The sequence below is a fragment of the Anser brachyrhynchus genome, assembly GCF_964034855.1.
Source record: "Anser brachyrhynchus genome assembly, chromosome: 24".
NCBI lineage: Eukaryota > Metazoa > Chordata > Aves > Anseriformes > Anatidae > Anser > Anser brachyrhynchus.
Genome location: NC_137717.1, coordinates 5,621,675 through 5,631,029, shown reverse-complemented (window position 1 = coordinate 5,631,029; position 9,355 = coordinate 5,621,675).

The following is a 9,355-nucleotide window of genomic DNA, read 5'->3' as shown; positions in this document are numbered from 1 at the left end:
TTAATTTGTGCAGAAAATATTTTAACTAGCAAGTTCTTCTTTGCAAGCTGCAGATTTTTTTTTTTCCATTTTGAGATGAACAGAAGGCCCTTAAATCCTGTTGACAGATGTAATAGAGGAAAAGGAATGTCAAATCCAGAGCTGAATAATCCTCAGTCCATCCCTAGAAATTTAAGGGAATTTAACCAGGATATTGGCATTATGGGGTTCATGAAATTCATTGCCACATAAAGCAATTTAATTTGTCAGCTATGAAAATGTTCAGAACTATTTCCAGTTAAATTCTCTGCTGTTTCTGCCAAAACACTTCATTTCAGGAGTGTGATGTGTGTATGGTCAGTCCGTTAGTGAGGCTCTTCAAAAATAAAACAAAATATATCCTTAAAAAAAAAAAAAGAAGGAACAGAAAGCCCAGATTGCCTACCTCCTCGTATGCTCACCTTGAAAACTGAACACGTTCCTTGCGCTGCCTGGAGTCTCCCAGCAGCACAGAAATCATCCCGAGATCATCCTGCATAAATACAGACCGCAGCACCTTATCTCCTGATGGGCATCCAGCCTGTAATTACAGGTTCTGCTACAACACAGCTTTGTGAAAGCTGCCCTGTCTGGATCTAAGGATTTCAAGGGATGAAGATCCCCGCATGTCTCCTGGTAATTACTCCAGATGCTTAATTACCTTCTCGGTTAAGGCCTTGCTCTGCTGGAAGGACTGGTCTGCGGTCCATCAGCAGCACTGCCATGGGTGTGTGGGTTGCCTTACGACAAAGCAGGGGATTCAGCTCCAATTCAGGAGAGCCATGTCTGGGGGTCTGGATGTGTTTGTGTGCCCCAGCTCTTGTTGGGGGCAGCAGAGACCTCTCAGTACAGCCCGTGGAGGCTGTTCTCCCCCTCTTTAGCTAATTGCTCTTTGGAAAGGCCTCAGTGCATGCATATTGGCTTTTGAAAATAACATTTTGCCATCACACTGCCCTCTGATATCGTACACACTTGCTGTAGTTCCTGAACCACAGGTTGAGTAAAACAGACCCAGACGGGTTTAGGCATCACTCCTGTGTTAAACCTTCCACTTCCATAGACCCTGATGAACGCTTCTCGTACAAGAGATAAAAGACCAGCAAATACGCAGTGAAATTTTTGGCTGAAATTTTTTTATCATGAATTTTTTATGCTCATGATAGCCTTTGATATGATGGCCCCTACTGAAAGTGTTCCTATGGTCTAACCCCCCTCACCTTCCCCGCTGCATGACCGTGAAATGTCAGCCAAATTGCAGTGCGATCCCTTGTCATGGTTTCAGTTCCTATAATGATTAGCCATGCATGATATCTTTTTTTTTTTTTTTCAGGCTGTAATGTATTATTATCAGATTAGTATGCTAATTTATACTACAAAGAAATTAAAGCATTTGCCATGGCGTTAAGTTATTACTTTAGATATAAATCCCTTGTGGCCACACATAGAGTAAGTCTCCATTTTAACACCACGCTCAGAGATGTGTAAGCGACAAATGATCCTCCCAGCCCAGAGTTTTCAGGGGCAAACTTAGTCAATTTTCATGGTGTCTGGATGATGTTTTTAATCAATGTGGCAAACAGCAGGATGTGTCTCGTTTAATTGTTTCCAATCATCTGGGTTTAGTGGCATCCTTTTGGGCAACAGATACAAACCCAGCCAAGGAGAGTCCCATTAGACATAGAGGCTGGGCAACCTGGTTCTCCTGAACCGAGCTGAATGGTGAAGAGGGGGTGACCACAGGGTGGGTTGGGCATTTGGAGGAGAAGAGGGGAAGGATGAGACCCTGATAGGTGGGGATGCTGAGTGGAGGACAAGTCTGCTGCACCTCTGAGCATCTGGTCTGTAGGGCAGAAAGAGACCACCCTCACTGCTGAGCAACAGGGGGCTCCAGAAACCCTCCCAGCTACTCATCACCAAAGATGAAAATCACTCCTAATCACTCTCATAAAGGATTTCCCCTTTTGCTATAATGCCATGCTAAAGAAAATGAAGTAACCCCTCAGTATTAAAGCTGTCCCCCCCAGCCATAGTTCCACATTGCCACTAGTACAGGGTCACTAATATCAGTCCAAAATCTCATTGAATAATATTGATCGCAAAGAGATCTTCACCCATGGAAAGCACAAAAATGAACAGTTTCAGCTTCTTCATTTTCCTCCCATAACGTACAGACATTTTTTAACATCACCCAAACATTCGCACTCCAAAGCTAAAGCCATTCTTATTAAAAACTGAGACTTCAGATTTTAGGTTGGATCCTGGGGTAGACTTGGCCAGGTGCTAGATAATATTTCCATGATGTGGCAGCTACATTTGTAGAACTTTCTCTGCCTTGGGGGAATTTTTAAGCCTGGGCTGATGGGTTTGGATTTGGACTGAAAAAGGAACTCAAAATGTCAGACTTTCCGATGGAGCAGAACGTTGGGTTTTCAGCCAGCACTGATAAATGGGCTGGTCCAAACCTCAGCTGATGTTGCCATCTGCTTTTGTGGAGACCCAAACTCGAACTGGTCCCAGGGCTGGACCAGTGCATGGTGGGCCAAAACCCAGCTCCCTTCCTTCCCTTATCATGTACAACTTCAGTCTCCTGAGCTTCTAAATTAGGGAACCAGAGATTTTTTAGTTTACATGCAATTAGTCCCTAAAAATGACCCTCTGCCACAGCAATGCCTTTGTGCTGTGTGTTGACCAAAATAACTGTAATGAGCCTGGGCACAAAAGCCCTGGTAGGATGTGAGGCTGGAAAGAGCATCCAGCACCCAGGTTGGGATGTCAGCCTCTGTGCAAGCCTCTGGTGCTGCATCACTGCAATAAACATCCGCATCTCACCCAAAATGTGCTTCACAAACACCCGTGGCTCAATTATCCCTTCAGCTACCACCGGCTTTAATGTGAGGTGCGGGCATACAACTGACAAAAAATCATGTCCTGCTTAATTGCACTTCTCACTGTCCTTGTGAAGGAGGCAGGAGATAATTGCCACTCTCGACTGAAGGAGGGTTTTGAGCACAGGGAGGAGGCCAAAGTGTGGAAACCTGAAGCTGAATGTTCTGCATTTAAATTCCTAATTCTGTTTCATTAAAGGTGGAGAGGAGAATAAATCTTTACAGGCTCCTCCATCCCAGGGTGAGAGCGCTGTGCCCTGCTTCCCACAGAGATCAGGCTCAATGGCTTCAGGACCTGCAATTATGTCCTCCTAAGTTGAATGCATTGCTTGGAAAGCTCAGAGTTTCACAAGGAGGTCAATAACAGAGGAAGGAAAGGTGTAGGGTGAAGGAACCCATTTGGGGGTTCAGTACCAAGCACCATTGCCTCTGTACCAAGCATTGCAGAGAGCCTGGGGGGCAAGCAAGTGTGCTGACACCCTCCGAGTGAGGACAGGGTTATCCTCTTCCCCTGAGTTTCAGTAATCCCCGAGCTGCCGGAGATGCTGAGGTCTTCACCCTTGAGAGAGGGTTTCAATTAGAGTCTTGCAGAACTCGAAGCAACAGCCCGCAAAGGCTGTTACTTTCCACCGGCATTCAGATTCAGAACAACACTCCCATTATTTCCATCCATAGCACCAGGCTGTCACCCTTGTCTTTAATTGCTAATTATGTTTTCATTATATTTACAGCATTAAAATTTTTAGTGATTATGGGCCAGAGCTGATTTGCATAGGCATTTGGATGAATTATTTTATCAGAAATCAACATGCACTGCCAGGGAGTTCGCTCATGCCTGTGTTTTCCTTGAAGAAAGGAGGAGAAGTGACTAATTGTTTTCTATCCATCAGCCGAGGAAGCTGTTGCCTCATACAGGAAATGACAGCAGCACTTGGCCGAAAAACCCCTAAGGAGCTCCTCTGGCTGCAGTTTTCTGGGGAGTTTGAAACGATGCAGGGTCAGACTTCTGACAAGTCATCCTGATGGCTCGTCCATCCCAGTCCAGCATCATCCTCGGCTGCTTTGCAACCTGCCTTGAAGGCTTTGCCTGTGGCATCCTGGCCCTGAAAGCTGTCTCTGGCAAGTGCCTTTCTCATGGGGGGCTGCACGACTTTAGTTACAGTGCCCTGGTGTCATTCACCCACACAGAGAAGTGAAAGCAAACTCCTGATCTTTGAAATAATTTGGATTTTTGGAAACACAATGTCTGCTCTGTGGGAGCATTTTTCAGCAGTGCTCTAAGCCATGGCTGGCCAGGATTTAAAAGACTCCTTCCTCCAATAAATGTCATGCCTGGAAAGCAGAGGAGTAAGTTCCTACCTCCTCCAAAAATCAAAGCATCTTCCCTGAGACAAGTGTTCTGGCCCATAGGGATTCTCCTCTTACAGATCCCACTAGAAGCTTTAGATGTTGAATGATAACAAGAATTTCCTGGATGTAGACACTCACAAACAGTCCATAGCTCCGGGACACCTCTGTTTCACTTTTTCATATATATATAAAAAATTTCCTATTACCTTTTTTATACCGGAGGAAAAGCATGTGTCCATCAGGACTGAAAAGGGGGAGCTCTGCGGAGCAGTTGCAGCTTGCCTTGTCTTTCTTCGTGGGTTTTATCCGCCGGCAGCCTGCTGCAGCGCAGCGGGGGGACAGCGTGGTCCCCCCCGAGGGATGCTCATCGCTTGTGCGAACGCCAGCGTCCGAGCAGCTACATCGGAGGTGGAGGGGTGGGGACGGCGAGGACTTTAACTGACAATAATTTTCGTCTTTTGTTTCCCATTCAGACTTTGAAACCTTTGTGCAGGGAGAGGAAAAGCAATGGCTGAGGGCTGGGGCAGTGTGCTCGCAGGGAGGCGTGTGCTCAGGACACAGAGCTGGGCTCTCAGTGCCAGAGGTAAACCACGTCCCATCTCAGGCTTGGGAAGAGCTTCCTGCAGAAGGTGCTTTCAGGCTTGCGGTTATAAAAGAGCTAAATGCTGGTTTATCACTGTCATCACATTACCTCCTGAGCAGCTGTGAAGCACTACCTGCTTCCCAAGCCCAGGGGTGCCCGGTGTGTTGCAATGCTGAATGTTGCTGTGCTGTGCTCACTTTGGGGCAGAGCAGCAAAGTCCTGCAAAGGGATGCATGCAACGGCCTGCCTGCAGCTGACGGAGCTGAGAAAGCATCAAATCCATGCATATAAAAACAAACGAATCTCAGGGTTTTCACACCAGGATATTCATGATGCTAAAGACCCCTTGGAGATTAAGCAAATGGGAAATAGAGAGCACAGCTCTTAGCACTCCCTCTGCTCCTGTAATGCTGCACTGGGGTTAATGTCGCAGCCCCAGGGTCCTGAGAGTGGCAGATTTGTAGCACCCCTTTGCCATGCTCTGCCTGGGCTGGGTTACACACCTGTCATACCGCATTGCCATTGCAAGGCACACAACACAAGATTATTTTGAGCTTCAGGCAGCAGCACAGAGAGCACACACTGCAACTTGTTGCAGCTCCTGGTGTGTAGTTTTTTCTTTTTATTTTTTTTTTCTTTTATTTTTTTTTCTGAGGCTATGGGAGGCAAGATGGGTGGATGCCAAAGCAAACATCTGCACCTCCATGCTACTGGCTGCTCAAACTCCTTCAGATGTAATCAGCAGAGAGAAATGCAGGAGGGAATCTGTCCCCCCGGCACAGCCTGCTCCTTTCCCCCTACATCTCCCTCCCCTTGCATGAGTGTGCAGGATCAGTGCGGGCTCCTGGGGAGCCAGGGAGCTGCTCTGCCTTAAACCCACAGAAAGCAACAGGTTCCTTCTCAGCAAAAGAGCTAAATGGGGGTTAAACATGGATGGGCATGGCCATGACACTGGACCTGTTAAAGTATTTCAGGTTGCTGTGAATCTGTAGCAGGAGACAGTGCTTACCCCATGGGGCTGGAGCTAGCTGTTAGGATGCCCTCCCCAAAATCCCCTTCTGAGCAGGGTGGTGCAGGCACTGCTGCCCATCATCAGGCTGGGCTGCAGACGGTGGGGTGGCAGGCACACAGAGACAGCAGCAAGTGAAGAGAGATGCAAGGATCTGAGCGAGGCAAAAGGGTTAAAATGATGAGTGCATTTTTTTTTTTAAGATTTTGAACAACCAAAGAACGATGCTGTAAAGGCAGCCCTGGGGGTCCTCCTTCCCCCTCCATGCCAAGGGCTCTTTCTGCATCCCCCGCTGGCCTCAGCAAACTGTGGCTCTGCACGGTGCCGGCCTTGGGAAGGAGAAAGCCGTGGTGTGCTTTGTGAGCCAGCATCTCCTGGCAAGAACCAGACCTGTAGGAAGAGGAGAGGGGCCGGGAGGATTTGCAATGCACCCAGTTCCCAGCAAAGGCTCCCTCGGGGCCCACCGAGGTGCCATGGGAATGGGACATGGCAGCGAGGAGCCTTGACAAAGCCGCTGGAGAAGTCAATGAGATTTCATTCTCTTCCCGTGATTCGGCTCCCGCACGGTACGGCCAGCTGATCAGTGTCACTGTGTCTGACTGCCTGGCAGCTCCAGGGTGCCACCAGTGAGACAGCTTCTAGCTGGAAATGCAGGCCCTGGAGCTGGGTTTTGCCCGATTTTGCAGGCAGTGTGTGCAGACGCGTGCTGCCCAAAACATGCGATAAAGCAACGCTGCCTCCGTGGGAGGATGCTCCACTGGCAGGGAGTCAGCTCCAGCCCATAACCGTCATTCCCAATAGAGCTAGGATCAGTTATCTGAATGAATGTCCCCCTTCCCTTTCCTGGTTGTGTCCTCTGTCTTGTTCTCACACTGCCTGTGCACCTGGACATTGGCAGATACATCTCTCCTGGCAGAGGAATTTTGTTTTTGGTGTTTACTTATGCAACGTTTGGAATCCTAAACCCAGCACAGGCATCTCTGCCCCGTCCTGTTACAACTCTGATAATGGGAACCGATCCAGCAGCTGGGTGGTGAGCACACAGTGGGTCCTGTCCACTCCTGGTCACAGCACCCCACTGCAGGTCCCTGTTACCCCACATCCCAGGGGAGGACTCCTTGCTCATTCTATGGGCTCATCACTGCAGTGTCACCTTCCTGACACCCCAGCCTCCCCTGACCCTGCAGGGCTCCTGGCCCTGGCAAACGGCGGGCAGACCCTTGCACCCCTGGGCTCTGCAGCCCCCCCGTCCCCTCCACCTCTTTAGCAAAAGAAATACCCCGCCAGGGAGTCAGCTCGGTGTTGTTTTTGGCGCTGCTTCTTGGCTTCCTGGATCAGACTATAGATTTTCTTTGTTCTTGTGTTGTTTTTTTCACCTTCCACCTTCTTGGATAGCTAAAAATAACACATTTCCTTCTCGTTAGCAGCCAGCAGTTCTGCCTTCATTGTTCTTAGAAGTCTCCCTGCATCTCTCTGCTGGTTTCATAAACCTCTGTGTCAGAGTTGAGCACTGGTTGTTCTCTCCCTAATTGTAAGGCAACAAGAAGCCACAGCTCTGCCAAAAGGTTTTATTAAAGAATAAAAACAGCCAGCAAGCAATCTACACAAGCCAATAAAATGGCACCCCATGTCCCCAAGCTAGCAAGCACATGGAGTTACTCTTAAACTGGTATTTTATTTGGAAAAGAAATCAACCTTGACCCACTGCAGTTCATAAAATTAATCAGGCACGATATGCCTCACACAGATCTGCAGTCCCTACAACACAGGAGCTGAAGGAAAGTCATCACAGCAGGCTTTTAAAGCCCTGTAGCACATCAGTGTGACACATGCCGTGGCCCAGCACAACCCACAAAAGAGTGTGGGTATTGGTGACAGACTACTCCTCGCAATCCCCGTGTGTGGCATGGCTGGAGGGGCTCTGGATGTCTTTAGTTGTCTTTGTGACCCATGGGTGGGTGCTACCCAGGGAGGTGCTGAGAGCAGAAAAGGGTTTAAGCCCAAGTGGCTCCCCCTGTGAGGTGGACAACAGGCTGGTGAGGACCTTCCTTCATCTTCCTGCAGCCAGGCAAACCCCAGCTCAGCTTCCCGGGGCTTTGGGCACTCCAGGTACATGTCCTGTTTGCTCCACCTGTGCACGGAGCACGCCCTGCCTTGCTGCCTTTGTGCCATGTGGTGCTAAGCAGGGAAATGCAACAAGCCCCAACGTGGGCAGCTCGCCCGCTCTGCCTGCCGTCCGCTTGGCACAGCAGTCATCGGGGAGCTTGTTAATTATCTTCAGTCTTAGATATTTGCATTCTACATTTCAATCTTGCTAACTTCAGCCTCCAGCCATTGGATTCATCAGGCTTTTGTCTGCTGGATGAAAGCGTCCCCCAGTACCAGCTACCTTTCCCTCTGTTGGTAATTACAGAACCGCTGTTCAACCTCGCCTTCCACAAACCGCAGGCTCTTTCTGTTAAGTCTCTTCCTCCCAGGGCTGTTTGCTTTTTCCCGGCTCCCAGCCTCTCCTGGCAGCTCATCTCAGACTTGGGGAGCAGCCTCCTGCAGGCTCCTGCAGTGCTGCCTCCCACAGTGGGACAGTGGCCTCAGCACCACACTGTGCCCGCTGGGGACACCGAGGTTTCTGGGCACCGATCTCTGCAGCCACTCATCCACGTGGAGGGATGTGCTCCACTTCTGGCTGCTCATTTGCCTTCCGTGCATCCCTCTGTTGTGCCACAACCATCATTTTGCTGCCGCATGGAGAACCAGAGTCAACGAGAGCACACAGGCAGGCAAAGCGTGGCTTTGGCCAGTTTTGCACTCCGTTGCGCTGCATGGCTTCACCTGTACAAATAACATGGGGATAAAGCAAAAACGTCACAGGATGAAGAAGCAGGTGGGATGTGCTGCCCAGGGCCGGGGGATTCACCCCAGTGCCTGCTCCACCAGCCCACCTGGTGATGCTCAAGTAGCATCATCTCACCCCTGCGACAGAATTTGGGTAGAAAGGGGGATTTGGTGTGTGTTGTCTCTGCCAGCATAGGATTCGGGGATATTTGGGAGGCTGTTAGCAGGAGCGAGACTCAAAACAGACCAGGGAGAGGCAGCTCTGCCCTCCCCGTGGCACTGAGCTCAGTACCAGGCTGCTGGGGCTGAGCAGCAGTGAGCACCACCCCTACGCAGAGCCGAGTAAATGGACCTCTGAGAGGTGTCACGATGAGCTCTGATTTTTCAGATACATTCCTTGGCAATATTTCCTCTGTCTTGAAGTGTAGGAACCTCTCATTTAAATATTTTAACCAAACTGGCTGGCAAATTTGATTCTTCTCCCTGACGGATTGCAGAGCAGACGCAGACACCGCTCGCATCCCTAAGTGCTGCCATTAATGAAGGTGCCAGTATTTGTGTAAACTCCACGCACGTAATTTAATTGTTTTAATACAGGCAGTTTATAGGGCTTGCTTGAGTGGAAAGAGATGAAAGTTGCCAACGTGAGGAATGACTTGGAATATCAGTCCAGGCATA